Source organism: Schistocerca americana, chromosome 8, assembly GCF_021461395.2.
Source record: "Schistocerca americana isolate TAMUIC-IGC-003095 chromosome 8, iqSchAmer2.1, whole genome shotgun sequence".
Classification (NCBI taxonomy): Eukaryota; Metazoa; Arthropoda; class Insecta; order Orthoptera; family Acrididae; genus Schistocerca; species Schistocerca americana.
The window spans coordinates 275,240,999-275,264,197 of record NC_060126.1 but is presented as its reverse complement, the minus strand read 5'-3'; the positions used below and the strand labels follow the sequence as shown (position 1 = coordinate 275,264,197).

The window sequence follows — 23,199 nt, the reverse complement described above, 5'->3', positions numbered from 1 at the left end:
GGCTATGGCAGCAGACTACCAACGCGAGTGCCTTTGCTAACAGCACGACATCGCCCGCAGCGCGTCTCCTGGGCTAGTGACCATATCACTTGGACCCTAGAGAATTAGAAAACAGTGCCATGGTCAGATGAGTCCCGATTTCAGTTGGTACGAGCTGGCGGTAGGGTTTGAGTGTGGCACAGATCCCACGAAGCCGTGGACGCGAGTTGTCAACAAGTGTGTGATGGCTCCAAAGTTGAGTGGACTGTGTTTACATGGAGTGGATTGGGTCCTATATTCCAAATGAATGGATGATTGGCTGTAAATGGTTGTGTCCTGATACCTGGGGAACATTTTCAGCCGTTCATGGACCCAAACAACGATGTCATGTCACCGGGACACAATTGTTCGCGATTGGCTTGACGAACATTCTGAAGAATTCGAGCTAATGTTTTTGTCAATCAGATCGCCCGATATGAATCCCATCGAACATTCGTGGGGCATAATCGAGAGGTGAGTTCGTGCACAAAATCCTGTACCAGCAACACTTTCGTAATTATGGACGCCTATAGAGGCAGCGTGGCTCGAAATTTATGGGTGGGACCTTCCAACGACTTGCCGAGTCCGTACCATGTCGAATGGCTGTACTAGGCCAGTCAAAAGGAGAGTTGACACGATATTAGGAGGTATGGCTCTGAGCACTATTGGACTGAACATCTGAGGTCATCAGTCCCCTAGACTTAGAACTACTTAAACCTAACTAACCTAAGGACATCACACACATCCATGCCCGAGGCAGGATTCGAACCTACGACCGTAGCAGCAGCGCGGTTCCGGATTGAAGCGCCTAGAACCGCTCGGCCACAGCGGCCGGCTATTAGGAGGTATCCTGTGACTTTTATCACCTCAGTGTATCAGTGATTAGGTCATCTCTCCAATTTCCGATTTGTAATACGAGACGTGGTGATGTTGCAGAGCGCACAACTACGAAGCTGGAATGTCAGAACAAGTAGACATAACATCGGCTCGTACTGTCAAGCTTGCTGGTAGGTAACTCAGTGAACAGATTTTGAAAGCAGGCTGCTGTTTTCACGCAGCAGCGACTTCAGTAAATTGCACGCGTTTACTGTTGGCCCGTTTTTGCCATGTAATATACGGTGCCCATACTGGGCACCTGTAATGTGATTCAAAACTTAGAGAGGTGCTCTTCCACTAATGTGTGTCTGTTTTCTGTATGTATTGTGGTTCCCGAACAATCGTCTTCTGAAAACTCTGTACCGTAAAGATATGAGCGCAAATATATGAAATATTAACTGCACTGTTTTGGTTTTTCTGATCGTAGAGCCTCAGTAGCCGAGGAGGAAGCAGCGCTACCAGTAGCAATTGTTACAGAGCGTGGAATTTAGTGTTTTCTCACGAGCTTCTGTCAGAAAGTGAATAAACTCTATGAATTCGATTGTCCTGATTAATATCATCACATCATACGAAACATTTCTGGTCCGTGTCAGCGGAGAGACACTTCCACAATGCACACCATTTCCTTTTTTTTAAAAAAAAAAGTTATTGGGAAATGACACAACCAAGCACCACGTATTCGCAAAATAATCTAACCGTCTGGACGTATTGGTGTCTAGAGAATATTCTCAGTTCATTCCACGATCGGCATATGGCTGATGACTAAGACATTGTTGTTCAGATGTTCACCCAGATCTTCTGACCATAATTTGCAGCTCCCAATATAACATTTCATGTAGAACGGTTACAGCGAATGTCTCTAATGAACTAAGTTCAATGGTGGTATTACATTTACCGTCTGGACAGACCACTTGTCATTGCACTCTGTTACTTCTTGAAGATAATACACTACAAGCAGCGACGACAATGGAAATATGCTTTGCTGGCTATTGCCAAAGATCGTGTCAATCTAAAAACGTAGATGACACTGCACAGAAATAATTATACCTGACACCTGGTTGATAAAAATATCTGGCTGCTAATAGTACCCACAAAGTCCCAAGTGATGGTGTTTATTCGCAAATACGCACAGCAACTAGCTCCGAGGTAACAGTACAGTACGATAACGATTTCACTAATCATGGGATACATCTACAGTCAATGGCTGAACTGGTAGAGCCGTATCAGTTATCTTCTTCCGAAGTTAAAATAAGGTGAACATCTTGCCGAAATCCAGTTAAGAGCGGCCTGTTTTGTAGCGGAATCGTTTAGCTGGAGCGAGGGCATTACGAAGGGCTCAAGGAACTCCAGTGACAGACGCTAAAAAAGAGGCGACGCGCATCACGGAGAGGTTACTACTGAAATTTCGAGAGGCTATGTTCCGGAAAGAGTTGGACAACATATTACTTCCTCTGACATTCGTGTCGCGAAATGAACACAACTAGAAAATTCGAAAAATCAGAGCTAATACGGGTGCTTACCGACAATCATTGTTCCCACGTGCCATTCTCGAATGAAAAAGTGAAGGGGGGATCAGTTACTGGTGTCATAAATACCCTCCCCCACACACCGTCAAGTGACACGCGGAATATAGATGTAGAATGCTCAGCCCGTAATGTTCGTCGGAGGGGTCTGACTTGCATTACGCTGCTATCTTGTACCACAGTGGCATAAAGTCCGTATTTTCCAAATTTGACAAAATACTGCTCTGAACGATGCCTACGGCACCAATCAACACAAGCTTTCTAAACTCGCGGAAAGCCTTTCCATGTTTAGTGCACAAATTTGTATAGCGCAGAGTCCGAAATCTGGATCCCCACTTATAAAAAAAAATCGTCTGACGTACAGGAACTTCTACGGACCAGTCATGTTTCTACGCTCCAACAACAGGTTCATTGGCAAATAGTAACCGTTGCTTAATAGGAATGCTTCATTACTAACCCAACAAGCACTTCGAATTATTTCTTTATTTACTTTTGCAAGCTTCGAACAACATTCTTTTGCCTTCCAAACCTGAAATACCAAACACATTGGTGTGCAAAACCTTAGGACGAAAGTAACTTTCACATGATGTATCAGTGTCAAGTATGTAACTTAAATCATACATAGAAAGATCTTCTGTAGTGTAGTTCATAAGGTAAGCGAAAGAAATCCCCAATGAGACGATGAGAAATGGCATTTTTATTCAAAGACAAGAATTACACTAAAGTCACCGCGGTTCATGATGGTCCCTTGGAAATTACAAACGTTGGGTGTCTTCTCACCAAGGACGGCAATGCATATCCTGCTACATGCTCCCATCTACATATACATCTACATGGTTACTCTGCCAGGCACACTTAAGTGCCTGGCAGAGGGTTCATCAAACCATTTTCATTCTACTTCTCTACCACTCCACTCTCGAATGGCGTGTGGGAAAAAGGAACACCTAAATCTTTCCGTTCGAGCTCTGAATTCTCTTATTTTATTATGATGATCATTTCTCTCTACTTAGGTGGGTGTCAACAAAATATTTTCGCATTCGGAAGACAAAGTTGGTGATAGAAATTTCGTAAATAGATCTCGCCGCAAAGAAAACTGCCTTTGTACATCAATCCTGCCTGGTAAGGATACCACAACGCGCAGCAATATTTCAGCAGAGGACGGACAAGTGTAATGTAGGCTGTCTCTTTAGTGGGTTTGTCGCATCTTCTAAGTGTTCTGCCAACAAAGCGCAGTCTTTGTTTCGCCTTCCCCACGATATTATCTGTGTGGTCTTTCCAATTTAAGTTGCTCGTAATTGTAATTCCTAGGTATTTAGTCGAATTGACAGCCCTTAGATTTGTGCGATTTATCGTATACCCAAAATTTATCGGATTTCTGTCAGTACCCATGTGGATGACCTCGCGCTTTTCTTTGTCTAGTGCCAATTGCCACTTTTCGCACCATACAGAAATTCTCTCTAGATCATTTTGTAATTGGAATTAATCATCTGATGATTTTACTAGACGGTAAATTACAGCGTCGTCTGCAAACAATCTAAGGGGGCTGCTCAGATTATCACCTAGATCAGTTATGTAAATCAGGAACAGCAGAGGGCCTATGACACTACCTTGCGGAACGCCAGATATCACTTCTGTTCTACTCGATGATTTACCGTCTGTCACTACGAACTGTGACCTCTCTGAGAGGAAATCACGAATCCAGTCACACAACTGAGACGACACTCCATATGCACGCAATTTGATTAATAGTCGCTTGTGAGGAACGGTATCAAAAGCCTTCTGGAAATATAGGTATATGGAATCGATCTTAGACCCCTTGTCGACAGCACTCATTACTTCATGGGAATAAAGTGTTGCACAAGAACGACATTTTCTGAATCCGTGTTGGTTATGTATCAATAAGTCATTTCCTTCAAGGTAATTCATAATGTTCGAGTACAGTATGTGCTCCAAAGCCCGCATCTCGTGGTCGTGCGGTAGCGTTCTCGCTTCCCGCGCCCGGGTTCCCGGGTTCGATTCCCGGCGGGGTCAGGGATTTTCTCTGCCTCGTGATGGCTGGGTGTTGTGTGATATCCTTAGGTTAGTTAGGTTTAAGTAGTTCTAAGTTCTAGGGGACTGATGACCATAGATGTTAAGTCCCATAGTGCTCAGAGCCATTTGACCATTTTGTGCTCCAAAATCCTACTGCAAATTGAGGTCAGTGATATGGGTCTGTAATTCAATGGGTTACTCCTATTCACTTTCTTGAATATTGGTGTGACCTGTGGTACTTTCCAGTCCTTAGGAACAGACCTTTCGTCAAGTGAGGGGTTGTATATGATTGCTAAGAAAGGCGCTATTGTGTCTACATACTCTAAATGAAACCTGGTTGGTATACCATCTGGACTGGAAGACTTGCCTTTCTTAAGTGACTTGAGTTGTTTCGCAACACCTAAGATATCTACTTTTATGTCACTCATGCTAACAGCTGTTCTGGTTTCGAATTCTGGAATATTTACTTCGTCTTCTTTCGTGAAGGAATTACGGAAAACTGTATTTAGTAACTACGCTTTAGTGGCACCATCGTCTGTAACATTTCCATCGCTATCGCGCAGTGACGGTATTGACTGTTTTTTTGCCACTGGTGTGGTTTACATACAACCAGAATCTCTTTGGGTTCACTACCATATTTTGAGACAATGTTTCATTGTGGACAGTATTAGAAGCATCTCGCATTGACGTCCGCACAAAATTTCGAGCTTCCGTGAAACTTAGCCAGTCTTGGGGATTTTGTGTTCTTCTGAATTTGGCATACTTTTTTTCGTTGATTCTGCAACAGTGTTCTGACGTGTTTTGTGTACCATGGTGGATCAGTCCCGTCTCTTATTAACTTATGGGGTATGAATCTATCTATTGCTGTCGATACTGTATCTTTGAATTTGAGCCATATCGGGTGTACACTTATATAATTAGCTTGGAAGGAATGGAGACTCTCTCTTAGGAAGGCATCAAGCGAATTTTTATCTGCTGTTTTAAATAGATATATTTTGCGTTTATTTTTAGTGGTTTTGGTTGATATGGTTTTGAACCTCGCTACAATGACTTTGTGTTACTAATTCGTGTATCCGTCATGAAGCTCTCTATTCTATCAGAATTATTTGTGGCTAAGAGGTCAAATGTGTTTTCGCAACCGCCGGCCGTGGTGGCCGAGCGGTTCTAGGCGCTACAGTCTGGAACCGCGCGACCGCTACGGTCGCAGATTCGAATCCTGCCTCGGGCATGGATGTATGTGATGTCCTTAGGTTAGTTAGGTTTAAGTAGTTCTAAGTTCTAGGGGACTGATGACTTCAGAAGTTAAGTTACATAGTGCTCAGAGCCATTTGAACCAGTTGTTTTCGCAACCATTTACAATTCGTGTGGGCTCATGAACTAATTGTTCAAAGCAATTCTCAGAGAAAGTATTTAGTACAATTTCGGAAGATGTTTTCTGTCTACCATCGGCTTTGTATTTTCGCCAACAAATCGAGGGTAGATTGAAGTCTCCACCAATTATAACTGTATGAGTGGGGCACTTGTTTGTAATGAGATTCAAGGTTGGTAAGGAGTCATTGTGGCAGAGTGACCCATTCCTTCACCAGCGCGGGCGACAGCTGATTGATGGTCGTTGGCGCATGTGAACGTCTCCCCAGCGCAGCCACACATGCTCGATGGGATTTAAGCACCGGATGGGGGAGGACAAGCCAATCCATTCGCTGAATATATTTTCGTGCCAAGACTTCCCCCAGCTGCGCTGTTCGATGCGGACGTGCACTGTCATCCACAAAATCGAAGTCGGGGCCGAATGCGGCGCAGGAAAGAGGCACGTGGGAGGGGAGTGGACAAAGCTGGAGGTACTGTTAAATGCTGAGAGGTGGGAGCACTAATGCACCGAATCACATTGTCGAGCATGGTCGTTTTGGTGGTCTGGGTGTTATGGTGTGTGTGTGGGGGGGGGGGGGGGGGGGCTGCACACCGATCTCCGAAGTTCTGAACACGATGCACTCACCGATCAACGTTTTTGGGACACTATACTCCTTCCCCATTTGCGTCTTTTCAGGGATGTATTCGGCCCAGCCTCCATTTTTATGCATGACAATGCGCGACCGGATCGAACAACGCAGGTGGTGGAGCTCGTGGAACGAAAGGATAGTCAGAAAATGGAGTCGGCTGCCCGCGCCCTTGACTAAAAATTTCTTCGAGGACGAGTGGGACGTGTTGGGGAGACACATGTACATGCACCAACGACCAACCAGCAGTTATCAACCGCGCTGTTGGAGAAATGGAACGTCCTACCACAAGGACCCTTAACAACCTTAGGGATCAGCGTGGGAGCACGTTGCACAGCACGCATTCCGATCGTGGTGATCACGCACCCTATTAAGAATCACGTCCCGAAGTGTCTAATGTCGAGGGTACCATCATGAATAGCAGTGGCTTCAGTGTATTATGGTGTGTCTTTGAATAAAAGTGTCATTGAGTATTCCCTCCAGTTACCTTCCGTACTGTACTGCAGTAGTTCTTTCTATGTATGGTCTAAGTTTCATCGAGCTATGTGACTTGGCAGAGACACATCATGCGATACTTACTTTCGTCTTTAAGTTTTGCTCACCACGGTATTAACACGACATACTCGACAACCTGATAAATGCGGTAGTCAGGTGCGATACATATATTTCATCAATCATACACGGGTAGTGATTTCTTCAGTCCTGGTCTCCAACGGTCACAGTGCGTCACTCAAGATACGCCAGTGGCTGGCTCTGAGCACTATGGGACTCAACTGCTGAGGTCATTAGTCCCCTAGAACTTAGAACTAGTTAAACCTAACTAACCTAAGGACATCACAAACATCCATGCCCGAGGCAGGATTCGAACCTGCGACCGTAGCGGTCTTGCGGTTCCAGACTGCAGCGCCTTTAACCGCACGGCCACATACGCCAGTGTTCATGGCAGTAACAGTGGTCATCATGCCATCTCCCCAGACCATAAGTCCGCTAGGACTGAAAAAGACCTTGAGTATATCTAATTCGTTAAGTGTGCTGTTGACTCTTCGCTATCTAGCAATTCAAAGGCACAAATACGTTCGTCTCATGAACGTAGTCTACTGCGTCATGGACTTTCGGTGAATTTTCTCTGGGTATCGATTCATCAAGGTATCAAGAAATTCTACATAGCAAACTCAAGTCTTGTCGCATTAATGGCATCCCACCTGCGTGGTGGTAATGTGCCTACATAACAAAAAGTAGACGGTATCCTTCACAGACTGTACCTCAGGCATGAAAATAATCTCGGCATGGGGAATGGAGTGATACAAGGCTCAATACTAGGGACGCTCTTTTTTCTAACCTACATAAATGATGTTTCGATTATTTTAAATGACACTTCTTTAACTATAATGTTTGCTAATGACGAAAGCAAACTAACTACGGGGCAAAAGTCACCCCTAGCAGTCAAAGCTCAGGTGATAGCTAAACAGGCTTACAAGTGATTTACAGCTGCCAATTTAACTCGTAACCTCACAAAGACTCATATAACGCAATTCAAAATAAGCAATAATGACTTTTTAGTATCAGAGGTAGACATTAACGGCCATACACTGAATGAAGCACAATTGAGTGCAGCTGGATAATAAGTTAAAACTGACTCTATACATGGATAAACTAATCAAAAGGATCCGTCCTTACAAGCGTTTCAAACTGGGTTGACCTAAAGACAAGAGGTTTTGTTTATTTTGCATATGTTCACTCCCTGTTGTCGTGTGCAGTTATCTTCTGGGGCAGAGCACCTAAAATAAATACAGTTTTTATGCAGCAGAAGTGAGCAGTAAGAATATTGTGTAACGTAGACAACAATGCATCTTGCAGAAGCCTTTTTGAGGGTCTTGGAATTCTTACATTCACTTCTGAATACATTTACTCCCCGAGGGGTTTGTTGCTGAGAGTAAAAATCAGTTTCAACTGATCTGTTACTTACACAGACACAATAACTTCCATGCAGATATGTCCAGGGTTCAGAATGGGGTTGTGTACTCTGGTGGTAAGATATTCAGTAAGCTCCCATTTAACATACAGCACGAAAATGCCAATCCCTAGCATTCTAAAAGAAAATTAAAAACACGCCTCAATAGCTACACTTTCAACGAATTAATCGAATATCTAGATACAGGGATTGAGTATTTCTGGCTATTACAAGGCAAGTAGCAGTGCTTGTGTAAACCAATATGCCAAGTAATAAAAGCACTATAAATAGGACACAGTACAAATAGACGTAAAATATTTTCCTTGAGAAATTGTAATCAAATAAATGTTAAGATTCTAATAAGAGGGTGTTCCAGAAGGAATGGTCAATATTCATGGATATGACAGGACGATCATTCGAAGCAAAAAGGTCTACAAAACATGAATTCTAAAAATGCATACCTTCGATTCTTTGAAACAAATTTCTTCTACCATAAGGTCTTTGCTTTCCATGTTCTGGGAGGAGTTAATATGAACCAAAACAAGAATAAAATCGTCTAATAAGCAAGGGGTCCAAAATTCATATCTTAAGAGCTACGAGAGCTCCTTCCGTAGAAGAGATCATAGCTGTCAAGGTATGCGTTATAGGTCCCATATTTATTAGACTGCCATTTCTCTGAATATTGACCATTCCTCCTGGAACATGCCGTATAATAAAACTGAGAAGCCACCAGATTTTCTTAGTGAAGACTTACTTGCTAATGTAATCGATTAAATTTAGATGGAATGACCGTGCATAGCATTAAACAGTATAATGATACTTCATTGGTAACACAGCTTAACCGGATATGTTATCTTTAATACCGAGCGAGGAGGCGCAGTAGCTAGCACACTGGATTCGCATTCTGGAGAACGACGGTTCAATCCCGGGTCCGGCCATCCTGATTTAGGTTTTCCGTGATTTCCCCAAATCACTCCAGGCAAATTCCCGGATGGTTCCTTTGAAAGGGCACGGCCGACTTCCTTCCCCGTCCTTCCCTAATCCGATGAGACCGATGACCTCGCTGTCTGGTCTCCTTCCACAAACAACCCAACCCCCCTCTTATTATAATGTAGATCTTGACTTGGTCTACGCAACGTGATGTAAGAATGAATGAATGAATTAATCTTTAAAAATCAGTTCGTGGACCTCACCACAAATGCAACGACGCACAATGTACTCTTGCTTATTTCCAACTGCAGTGCATCCAACCTCACCCGTTAACTTAAAGCGAGCAGCTTATAACGTGTGGAATGAAGAATGGGAAGAAGATGGCAGTAAGACCGCCAGTACTATAATCTTTTAGTTTACGCCCTCTTCCGTAAGATCATGGTTGATATTATGAATATGTGGTAGACGGCACCGAACGTCCACCTCAAGGATACACTTTCGTCACGGAAGTTCCTCCAGTTCTCCACACTAGTTCGCGTGACCGAAAATCGACAAGTGAGAACACCAATTTCAGTTTACAGAGAACCATCTCAGGGACTGTTTAAAAAAATTCTTGCTAGTGTACGAGCAATTCATAAACTTCGTAAGACAACGCGAGTGGTGAGAAACGTCGTTCATTTTCCGTGACTCGATCAAACGATCTCTTGTTATGCATGACTGCCTCAGCTACTTTCTGGTCAAGATTAAACTCGTAAGAAACAAAAAAAAAAAAAAAAATAAAATAAGGATCAAAGTCATGTTATCATACAACTGATCCTTTTACATTTGCTTCTGTTCTGTCATTCCCAATCTCTGACTATTTGACAAAGAGAAAACCAAAGAGATAGAAGCAACAACGGTGGAAAATCTTTAACAACAAAGTATATTACAACAAGGCGGAGAATACCACGCGCATCTCTTTATAATTCTGTTCTCGGTGCTGTCATTCCTTGTATCATTAAAAAATCTTGGAGTTTTTGTTCTTGAGGTCTGACTCAAACATTTAGAGATCTCTCAGACTTCAATTATTTGCATCGCCACCATAGCTGCCTCAAAGCCGTATGTTTGCAACAGGTGGTGGAATCAGTCTGATATTCTGCAGCGTGCGCCTTTCCCCGTAAATGACAGCTGCTGAAAGCTGCTGTTAGCGGGTTCACGCTGAGTGTTGGCATAAAAACCGCGCTGTTATCCTTTTTCTGGGGCGAGGGTTCCCTTTCTTTGGCCGCTCTGGCATGCCTTTCTCCTCCCACGTGGATGAATCACGGGCACTTCGATTAAGCCGACCTGTTTCCCCGTAGCTGCACCGTGCCAACTCCAAAATAAAGGGCCCCCTCAAGCGGCGGATAACATAGGCCTTGTTCCTGGGTGTGCGTTATGACTTGAGGTTGCGAACGTGGCTATCAGACACCATTTGTGCGTATGTGTACATTTTTGCGATCAATCATCCTCTAATTCACACACACACACACACACACACACACACACACACAGAGAGAGAGAGAGAGAGAGAGAGACTCGCACACACATTTCAAAAAGTCCAGTTAGAAGCTACCAAACGAATAAAACAGTCAACCACGAAAACTATGTGGACTTTCCGTAGTTTCCCGTTCTTGGTAGCACTTACTATAATAAAGCTTATTATCGGCCACACTACTTACTGCTAGTGATCAAATTAATAAGAATTAATCTATAATCTACAACTGACTGTGTTCTTGTTGTGGTCTTCAGCCAAGAGATTGGTTTGATGCAGCTCTCCGTGCCACCCTATCCTGTGCAGGCCCCTTCATCTTCGAGTAACTACGGCACCTACATCCTTCTGAATCTGCTTAGCTCTTCTCCCCAGTTTTGTACGTTACCTCCTCATTAGTTACGCGATCTACCCATCTAATGTTCAGCATTCTTCTGTAGCACCACATTTCGAAAGCTTCTATTCTCTTCTTGTCTAAACTATTTATCGTCCATGTTTCACTTCCATACATGGTTACATTCCATACATAGACAGGGTTATTACAAATGATTGAAGCGATTTCACAGCTCTACAACAACTTTATCATTTGAGATATTTTCACAATGCTTTGCACACACATACAAAAACTCAAAAAGTTTTTTGAGGCATTCACAAATGTTCGATATGTGCCCCTTTAGTGATTCGGCAGACATCAAGCCGATAATCAAGTTCCTCCCACACTCGGCGCAGCATGTCCCCATCAATGAGTTCGAAAGCATCGTTGATGCGAGCTCGCAGTTCTGGCACGTTTCTTGGTAGAGGAGGTTTAAACACTGAATCTTTCACATAACCCCACAGAAAGAAATTGCATGGGGTTAAGTCGGGAGAGCGTGGAGGCCATGACATGAATTGCTGATCATGATCTCCACCACGACCGATCCATCGGTTTTCCAATCTCCTGTTTAAGAAATGCCGAACATCATGATGGAAGTGCGGTGGAGCACCATCCTGTGGTACGTTTAGCTCTCTGCTTGCTTTATTCGTCGACTTCCGCGGGCTACGCGTGAAATTTGCCCGCACGCGTTCAACTGTTTCTTCGCTCACTGCAGGCCGACCCGTTGATTTCCCCTTACAGAGCCATCCAGAAGCTTTAAACTGTGCATACCATCGCCGAATGGAGTTAGCAGTTGGTGGATCTTTGTTGAACTTCGTCCTGAAGCGTCGTTGCACTGTTATGATTGACTGATGTGAGTGCATTTCAAGCACGACATACGCTTTCTCGGCTCCTGTCGCCATGTTGTCTCACTGTGCTCTCGAGCGCTCTGGCGGCAGAAACCTGAAGTGCGGCTTCAGCCAAACAAAACTTTATGAGTTTTTCTACGTATCTGTAGTGTGTCGTGACGATATGTCAATGAATGGAGCTACAGTGAATTTATGAAATCGCTTCAATCACTTGTAATAGCCCTGTACTTTCAGAAAATACTTCCTGACACTTAAATCTATACTTGATGTAAAAAAATTTCTGTTCTTCAGAAACGCTTTCCTTGCCATTGCCAGTCTACATTTTATATCCCCTCTACTTCTACCATCATCAGTATCTTGCTCCCCAAACAGCAAAATTCGCCAACTACTTTAACTGTCTCATTACCTAATCTAAGGCCGGCCGGTGTGGCCGAGCGGTTCTAGGCGCTTCAGTCTGGAACCGCGCGACCGCTATGGTCGCAGGTTCGAATCCTGTCTCGGGCATGGATGTGTGTGATGTCCTTAGGTTAGTTAGGTTCAAGTAGTTCTAAGTTCTAGGGGACTGATGACTTGAGATGTTAAGTACCATAGTGCTCAGAGCCATTTGAACCATCCTAATCTCTCAGCATCACCTGATTTAATTCGGCTACATTCCATTATCCTCGTTTTGCTTTTGCTGGTGTTCATCTTATATCCTTCTTTCAAGACACTGTCCATTCCGTTCAGCTGCTCTTCCAGGTCCTTTGCTGTCTCTGACGGAATTACAATGTCATCGGCAAACCTAAAAGTTTTTATTTCTTCTCCATGGATTTTAATTGCCACTCCAATTTTTTCTTTGACTAATGTGCCGATATGATTTAATTCAGGATGAACTAGACATGCCCGAAAAGACTGTGAAGTTACTGTTACTTTCCGCTGTAATTATGTACTCTAGCGAGATCCAGAAGACCGCTTCTATTAATGCCTAGCACAGAAGAAAGTCTGAGGTAAATCATAAAGTTATAAAGGGCAATGAATCAGTGAAGTTCGTTATCGAATTTGAAGATAAATGTGATTAGGGTTTAACGACCCTTGGATGGAACACTTATCGGTGTTGTACAAACATGGGGAACGTAAATGGTTGTGTCTTCTGCAGAGTAACCATTCCGGAATCGACTTTAAGCGATGTGGGGAAACTGCAGAAAATACATAGCTGGATGCTTGGACATGGATTTGAACCTTGACCACACCTATCGCGAGTCCAATGCCTAGACTGCGTCGGTCGATCTTCAGAATCGAGTACAGAAAATAGTACCTTATCCCGTTACCTGTGGTTCTCTACTAGGGACCGTTCCTGTTCAAGGCGGTTTCACACCCTGTCGGATATTGCCTCGAGGCGTAGACAATCAGTTGACCTTACTTCACAGCCGAGCCGCTGTGTGATTAGAAACTGTACATTTAACGTACATTCACGATCGCTCTATATTTCAGCAAAACAATAGTAACGCTTCTGAGTGAGTAATATGTAATTTTGTTTTTACTACAAATCTAGAGAAATTTCAAATAATGGTCGTCTAATATGAACTGTGTAAAAGATTTGTGGGAAATTCTAGGCGGTTTTTTTCTCCCCAAGATGAAGCGCCTACAGGAGCGCCTACAGGCGCCAGTTTCTTAGCAGGCATGAGTCAGTACCTTACCAGAAATAAGCCTAATTAGCTATTGTATTATGTCTGCGTTGAGTTCATTAGATACGGAGAAGGAACTCAGGCGTTCATCTTGTTGCGTTTCCTTAGATCTGGGAGCGGCTCAGAAGCAGAGACTTAGATCGCAGACCTGCACATTCGTATGCTATACTGCAAACAAAAGGCAAATCAGAGAGTACTCCTCGAAACAGTGCTGGAGATTTGTGTCATTGTTGTGAATTTGGAAGTATGATAAGTTCATATTTTTAATATAGACTTATTTTTGTTAGCCCAGATGAAAATAAATAATTTAATTTCTTATACTAGCTTGGTTACGTATCATCAAATTCATGTCACAACAGGAAGCATCCCGATTGTTAGACTTAAGTGCCTTTAGTTAAACGAAATATTAAAGCCATGATTATTCCTTGTTCGCATGGTTACGACGCATTTGCCAGGCAACTTCATTATCGTCTTACGGTGTGTCAATTTTTTAAAATAAAAAAAGAAGATATCAGAACTTAATGAAAATCAGTCCCATGTCAACCAGAGTAACAATATTACATCATCAATATTTCAAGAAGTCACCAAATACTACGACATATTACGACAATTTGCGATAAGTTATTCTATATTCACAGCACTGAATCAAATAAATTTTGAAAGTGTTTGGCAGCGATGACATTTTAGATAACTTCTGTATCAGTCTCAGTGTCACCTCTGGGCTCCTGCTGAATCAGTATTACTGTTGAGTGGCTTATGACGAAACTTGCTATATCGTCAGTGGCCGATATGTAGGGAACTGGTATTTGTCTTGCAATAAAAATCTGGACTTTTCTGCAATATGAGACGAATATTATCTTCATGGGGTAGAAATCTATAGCTGTGTTGCTGTGTTGAAGTAAAGGATCCACTTAGATTACGTATCGCTCACTGTACACGTCGAGGGATTCGACAAGCTGCCATCATCCACGATATTTATTGGCGTCTTGGACCATCAAACACGTTTGAAGCCAGGCAGAGCACTCTGGGAGACAACATTCACCTTCAGCTCCTTTTTAACTGTAGTTAAAATTGCAATTGACGCATTAAAAAGCAGTGTGATGCCAAGAGGTACTCCAGGGCCTATACTGACGAACCCTTTCCATCTAGAGTTGGCACCCGAGACCACCTGCGCCAGGGCCAATGTAAATACGAAAGTGTATTTGGCAGACTTGGTACGTTCGACGGTACATTGATCTTTGGTTTTCTCATGGAAAGGAAGGTTAGACCTTCATTATTTCTCTGTTACTAGTGTTGTAGCACGCAACGGCTAGAGCTTAAGGACCGGTCGACGTTGATTTCATTAAGAGACGACTCACAAGGCCAAGAAAAGATCGGCAGTGGCCTTATTTACGGTAGCATACTGGCTCCATTCTTGCGCTACGAGTCTTTCACATAATTTCCGTCAACGGCAACGTAATTTTATGGCATGTGAGGCGCCGACAACAGGTTACATCGTCGAAAATTGGACGGAGCAAAACTGTAATAATGTATATGTACTTCCTGTAAATACACCACTGTTCCAGGACTCAGTAAGATATCACAGATATCACATGTGTACAAATACACTGATGAAAAGAATCGCTACGCCAAAAAATATTTAACGAAGAGAAATGAAACTTCTGGAATACAGTCGTCTAGATAACATAATTTGACTGATTAACATTGCAAGATCACAGGTTAATGTAATCGCGAGATCAGTCATTGCAAGCGTGAAATGCTGGTACATTAACAACCAGAATGTTGAATGCAAGCCAGCAAACGTGGATCATTGTGTTGTACAGGTGCCGGATGTCAGTTTGTGGTTTGGAGTTCCGTACCTGTTGTACTTGGTCGGTCAACGCTGTTTATCGATCACGCTGGAATTGTCGTCTGTCGATGTCCCTTATGTGCGCGACTAGAGAAAGATCTGACGATCGAGCAGGCCAAGGCAACATGTCGACACTCTGTAGAGCAGATTGGGTTACAACAGCTGCGTGTGGGCGAGTATTATCCTGTTGGAAAATACCCCGCGAAATGCTATTCATAAATGGCAGCACAGCAGGTCGAATCAGCAGACTGACGTACAGTTTTGCAGTCAGGGTGCGTGGATAACCGTGAGAGTGCTCCTGCTGTGATAGAAGTCTCACCCCAGACCATAACTCCAGGTATAGGTCCACAGTGTCTAGCAGACAGCCCAAAACTGTCCCCCCACCTTTTAACCAACACACGGCCATCGCTGGCACCGAGCCAGAACCAGCTTTCATCAGAAAACAGAACATTGAGCTCTCGCTTGATACGAGTGAAGTCGCAAATGGTGATGGTTTGGGGTCAACGGAATGCACGCTACAGGGTGTCTGTCTCGGAACTATCGTTGAAGTAACCGATTTCTAACAGTTCTCTGTGTCACTGTGGTAACAACTGCTGCTCAGACTGCTGCTGCAGACGCAATACGATGCAACAGAGTTACAATCCGAGCACGGTGGTCTTTGGTCTTCTCTCTCGGTAGTGCCACGTGGCCGTCCGGAGACCGGTCTTTTTGCGACATTACAATCTCGTGACCACCGCTGCCAGCAGTCCCGTACATTGCCTACATTCCTGCCAAGTCTTTCTGCAATATCGCAGAAGGAACATCCAGCCTCTCGTAGCCCTGTTACGAGACCTCGTTCAAATTCAGTGAGGAGATGGTAATGGCGTCTTTGTCGCCTTAAAGGCCTTCTTGACTAACATCAGCTCACCACGTTCAACCTTAGACTAACGCTCACGACGATAACAGGTTGTATTTAAAGCAAAACTGATTTGTATCCTCATAGTGGTGCTACTAGGTCCATTTGTATACGATTGGAGGTAAATTTGAATAGACATCGTCTGTTAGATGTAGAAACACGTCTACCAACTTTCTTTTATATTGCTCAACTCCTTCTTGGTGTTGCGATCTTTTTCCGTTAGTATATTATGTCTAGACGCTTTCAGCAGCTATCGTTTCTTTGAAACTGAATGACTAATCAATCAAAAAGAAATTTTCCGTCACAGATGCTAACGATATCCCTTAATACGGAAAAAAACCAGCATCCATTGCCTTTCCTGGTAATTCTGTTAGGTTACTAGTGGCATCAAAGCTGTACCTTAGACCAGAACTAAATAAGTGCAGCTGCATTTTTCCTTAGAAAATTCGCTACATGACTGATGGAATTACCACACAGCGAAACTTCCTTGCTAGTAAGTGGCGTAAGTGATATACGAACCATTGTTTTTCTTTGAGTGGCCCTTGTTTTATTTGCGAATTGTGACATGGCAATCTTTTCTCTTAGTGGTTTGCGTCTAACAGGAAATATAAGGTTATGAAACAATAAACATGTAGTGGGTACATGTATTTCTCTGAGAAAAGTAACGGTAAGGACATTACACGGGACTGCTGCATGCTACTGGTCACAGTATTATTGAAGAGCGCATTTTGGTCACATGGTTTCCTTCGTAAATCACTTTCTCATATGTCAGCCAATGTAAGCATAGCACTCCGTTCTATATGTTAGAGAACTTTGCCGAGAAGACTGTTTTTCTTCAGTAGACAGTGAAATAAATAAATGTAGACATATCTACCCGATCCAAAGCAGTTTCACAGCGCTTGAACTTAGCCCGTGTTTAATAAAGGCTGACAACTCAGTTACGATTTCTAACAGATCTCTGTCCCAGATGCAAGAATCATTTTGATCGACGGACCGAAAATCAATGCATGGTGTATGGAACAAAATATTTAACCGTCTATTATGAGTGAAGTTTATTCTTTCTGGTCTGATCTATGTTTGCACCAAGAAGAAAAGGACCTGTATACCTCTCCATGCACATTAGGTAATCTAAACCTGAAATTTAGTAAGTACATTTTTGTAAGGCAACAGCTTCCTCTATTTTGAATTTCGAATTGTTCGCGAGCTTTCTATCATTATCTCGTAAGTTGCGTAAAGATGGTCGTTCTTCGAGCACGTAGGACAGTTTCGGTTAGCCATTCATCTTTGCAATGGACCGACGCACACAAATAAACTTCTATGATAAATTCCGCAAACCTTCTGAAACTAACGTCCTTTCTGCGTACTTTATCATTGGACCGAAGAATGTTGAATACTGTTTCCAACATCTGAGCGTATACAACCATTACATGCCACACTTAACTCTTTATTTAATAGGTTAGTATTTTAGTGAACTGCAACTTCTTCATATTTCTCTGTATTTTGTGGCAGACAGTAGAGTTTTTCTATGACCAATGGTGGTTTCTCACGGCTTTGTAACCTGTTACTCATAAGTTTGAAGCCTAAACTGTCGTTACGGAAATAAATTGTCAAAGTGACAGGGTAAATGGTAGCTTCACGTACAACAGAGCAGTATGGCAACATCGCAGAATTTTAATGGGCAAATAATTAGCGGATGTATATTAAGTTATCATCCTTTACGTAAATATGCGTTTTACACTGCCTTTCCCACCAGTTATGGAAAAGAAATCCGTAAGCAATAAATGAGAGAAAGAAACATTATGGTTTAACGTCCTGCGGACGACAAGGCATTACGGACAGAGAACAAGGTCGAATAGGGGTAGGATGGGGAAGGAAATCGGCCGTGGCTTTCATGGAAACCATCCCAGCGTTTCCCTTAAGGGGATATTGTATGTGAAATTAGAAGATATTTTACTTTTTCTGTTTCCTATTCCTTAATGTACTTTAGACTCTGTTGAACATTTTGGTGTATCATACATTAAAAACAGACTAATTTAAGACCTTCGAATAGTATTTTTAAATTTGACATGCGACAGATAATTTTCGGCACCTTGTATATACTGCCAGATTTGAACAGTCATATCTTCGGAACCATCTACAAGGCTGTGAACTGTCTTTTTTGCATGACACCGCCACACCTCAGAAGTAGGCATTACAAATAAACAAATCATTCTTTGTTTCTGGCACTAGTTTGCATGAAAATAGTGTGCTAGCCAGAGACCTCTGTCATGTATTTGAATTTCTTGATCTTTTATGCGTATATAAAACGGCTAAGCGTTAAAGTGTGTTTAAGAAACGGAAATCTGTCGGTAACAGATACGTTAAATAAGAATTTGCGTCTAAATTTGTAGAAAACATATGTGCATTCAGTGACGGAAATGGAAATAAGCAGAGTAATAGTGCTTGGTGAAAGTAAAGGGGAGCTGAATTTTCTGGTAACTTTTGGCAGTAATGGTGGCAATCAAACCTGTGTTCAACGATATGGTAAATCCAGAGTTACTAAAGAAATGTTTGTATGGGAAGATCCAGAACGTGAATGAATCCTTCAATAATGTCGTGTGGCGCCATGGGCCTAAAACTGTTTTTGCTGGCCTCATGACTCAAAATTTAGCGGTGTCTGATGCTGTAATAACTTTTGACAGTAGGAAATATAAAAGACGGTTCTGGAGAAGGTAGGAGAGAGATTACGGCAGACCACAGCAAGAGTCAGTGAGAACTGGACATGCTTTCAGTAAACCAAGCGGAGACTGCTGCTCAGTAAATAACAAAACAAGCAAGAAAGAAGAAAGCAGTAACTGATCCATTGTGACACTGTGAAAGGGTCAGAACTACAAGTCTGTATAAACGTTCGTAATTGAAAAAATTCTAAGCTCAGTATCTCGGGACGACATTTTTTGCTATAAATGACCAGTTATCTCAAGAAACTACTTAATACTGATTCATGAAATGGCTAGAATACGATTCAACACACATGGAACTAGAAAAATAAAATGAGCCTATGTTCTTCAGTTTTCTGTTAATTTAGTTACAAAATTTTGCCAGAAATATTTAGAGTTTGCAAAAATATCGTAACACGCCTCATGATAAAATTTTTACAATAATTATAATTCAGTATATCTACAAAAGCACATTCATTAATTAGGAAAAATTGGCAGTTGGTCTCTTGAAAACTTGCCAAGATAATGAGTCACAAAAATTTAACATTGGCAGCATAGGGCATACAGTGTCTCCTTACGTGTTTCCGCCATGTACAACCTAAAAGTGGATGTCCGCACGGGGATTTGAACCGACGTTCTCACTAGTGCGATTCCATATTTTTATCGCTGTACCATGTCGCTATGTAAATCCGTAAGTAAATTTCACTCTCGATATTCTTTTAGCTGACAAACTATGTCGGTTTCCGAATCATCTGGATGATCGCCAGTAAATGCTGATTGACCATCCGTAAGTCTTTAAAGACGCTGATCAACTGTCCACGCATTTAGAACTATATTCAGAATTTTTTTGATTTGCATCAGTGCACTGCCAAACGATCAGCTGTTGTTAAAAGTCGGAAAGAGAGAACTATGCAAGGAAGTTTCACCTTCAGACCTCTGATGCCTGCCAGATCTTCAGACAGTACTACAAGGCTATCGCTGCACGGGCGTTTGGCACTCTGTCATGGCCTACGAACTAACACCAAAAAACACTAGTTTTCTTTAGCTGACGGCTCTCAGGTCCGCTAATGAATGATATATATGTACTTGAAACACACTATGAACAATGCAGAACTACAAAGAATGTTAACGTCTTTGTAAACGGCTAAAAGCAGAATATACAGGTCTGAGGACAACCAGGCTGATATCAAGAATTCTGATATAAAAAATGGTTGAACTTACAAAAGTAATTCATCAGTTTTCTTTGTTTCTGGCAACCATTTAACATCGATGTAATTTCTTCTAGTAGATAAACCAGCATATGAATCAGTGGCTTAAGCAGCAGCGAAAGGTTTTCTTTACTAGGTTACAGCGGAATATAACTGCGGAAATTACGTTTCTTTCCTTAAAAAATCTTCAAGCACCATTAGTGAAGCAGGTTATAGTTGGTCTCTACAATTTGAACCTGACTGCACTTCCATAACAATGCGTAGAACAAATATAATTATCCGATACCTTAAACGATTCGTGTCTTTATATCTCGCGACGATGACAAACATGGCTAAATATTTAATTTGCTGTGCTTACTAAGCTGAAGGTTGTCAGACGCTTCTCCGGTCATGTTTATCAACTACTTATATTGTTAAAGCCCATAATAATGCTCTTACTGATATGTTTGCATGTTTCTTTCTTTTGACTTCTCAAGGATATAAACCAAGCGAAACACTCACGATATACGGCGACTAGCTACAGAAATTTACCTTTAAACATTGGAATCTGAATGTGACGACGACGAAAGTGTTGCTATAGACGTATTTCCGTAATCGGTCTCGTAAATAATTACTTTATATGTTTTTATTTATCAAATTTATTCTGCACTCCACGTTTTGGTATTGACGCATCGCCTAGAGCTTTACAACACAAATATTCGCGACTGTAGACTGAAAACTAATCCTAGTTAACTTCACTATCAAATTCAGGTGTTTATAATAACCGGGCAGACAACAACACCTCAGTACAGAAAACAGTGTAAAATAAGTTGGGGTTCATTTTAAAAAATATGCAAATCTGGGTTTAACCTCCCGTTGACGACAAGGTCATTAGACGCCTTGATTGGATTCAAGTATAAATAATAATCTATTGAACTGCGAGCAGAGACGCGGAAACGCACCGGACGGTTTGCGTAAGCCTGCATAGCGTAGTTTAGACTGAATTTAGTACATTGTTCGTGGCAAACAAAAATTTATGACGTCAGTCGTGGTCACATATAAAGCAAATCACGTAAAACATAACATGCGTCATCAGTTCAAGATAGCGAAACGAAATTTTTGGTAGATAACAGCAAAAGTTAACTTTCATTCAGTGAGACAGAGGAAGCTATTGCAGTCCTTTTTGCTGGAGCAACGCTTTTTATTTTACGTCGTTCAGTGTTCGGTAAAACACAAGTGCAGTGATGTGGACGACATGTCATTGTTCACAGAGAAATTTTACGCAAGAAAATTCTGGAACTGGGCAAAATATATTGTTTGCTAGCACAATGCCATTGCTGTTCAGTTTCCTTGTTTACATCGTCTAATAGCGAGGTTGTGATGGCTTGGACTTCTGTACGACTCTATTGTTTACATGTGCTATCTAACGGTGTTAAGTAGAGCACTGCGTCCTTCATGGTCGCAAAAACCTTTTTAGGTCTAAAAGTCTCAAAAAAGTTAGGAGTGCTAATAAAATACTTGCCTCCTCCTATACTATCATTTGCCAAAAACCTGTTTCAGACTCCTTGAAATAAATTGTGCAATATTAGGTATCTCATAAGTTTTGATAAAGTTCTGTTCATGAAGCGTTCAGAGCATTACGTCAGTCTTTATATTCCTTAGGGGCGATCTGAATTTACTAAAGACTTTAAACACGTACATTAATGTACTACAGTACTACCCTCACTGTCCCAATTTTGTAATATTTCTTCCACACCACCAACTTCATGATGCTAATCACACGCTGCAGTGAAATTTTCTGGAGAAACGACCATAGTGGTTGTTATGTTTTGGTTGTTCGTCTGTTAGTAAACTGTTTACATATTAAACCTAATGTTTTACACGATTACGGAAAAGTGTTGCTCGCATTTCCACGTAGGTACTGCAACTATAGCGCGTTTGTTGCGGGACAGGTGCACTGGAAACAACGAGAGCGTCTGCGGAGCGGCCGCAGGTTGCCGCGGCGTCGCGCGGCTTTCGAGGGCCCCGGGCTTTCCAGAGGATCCGGCGCTGCCACCTTTGCGGTGCCGAAGTTCTCCCGGCCCGGAGTGCACACGCTCGCACGCACGCAGGCAGACACACGCACAGGGGCTTACTGGGTGTTGCGGGCTGCGTAGAGCGGTGTGCGGTGTGCGGTCGGTGGTCGGCGGTCGCTGTGGCTGGTCCCGGACACACGGTCAGAAGTCGCCCATGCCACTAGCGGCCGCCGGCGCCGCGCCGCCCCGCGCTTCGCACTTTGCTTTATTTCGAGCCCTCAGCTAAATTTACCGCTACCGGGCGCGGGCGCAGGCCCGGCTGGACCCGGCGAGAGGGCGCGCAGCGCGCCGCCCGCTGGCCTCCAGGCCTGCCAACCACGCGGACAGCGTTGGTGGCCCTATGGCGGTAACACGAACTTCTTCACTGACCGCTACGGTTGCAGGTTCGAATCCTGCCTCGGGCATGGATGTGTGGGATGTCCTTGGGTTGGTTAGGTTTAAGTAGTTCTAAGTTCTAGGGGACTGATGACCTCAGAAGTTAAGTCCCATAGTGCTCAGAGCCATTTTTTTGTAATCATTTCAAAGGTTAAACACAATACAGGGAGACGGCTGCAAAATTTTGCCGACTCCAACACACCATCACGTTGCTGCTTGCAGGGACAGCGCAGGATGCAACAACAAGCAATCAACGAAGAGATGTCACAACAGGTTCACTGATTACTCAACTCCAGTATGTAGGTACGGTGGGCGATGAACTTGGCAGTCCTCGCAGCTAGTGCAACAGAACTCCGACCGCGTGTGCCGCCAGCAGCCCCGGCCTGATGACACGCCGCAGAGACTTT

At 42.8% G+C, this 23,199-nt stretch overlaps 1 protein-coding gene across 6 annotated transcripts in view; it reads right to left on the bottom strand.

The window, feature by feature from the left end:
* The window catches only part of LOC124545829 (PDZ and LIM domain protein 3), a 437,938-nt gene extending 415,331 nt beyond the window's left edge, over positions 1-22,607 (bottom strand). For all 6 annotated transcript variants that reach the window (XM_047124780.1, XM_047124781.1, XM_047124782.1 and 3 more), the window contains exon 1: positions 22,478-22,607. The gene's annotated coding sequence lies outside the window, so the exon portion shown is untranslated. The remainder of the gene's footprint in view (positions 1-22,477) is intronic.
* Positions 22,608-23,199: the final 592 nt, after the last annotated feature.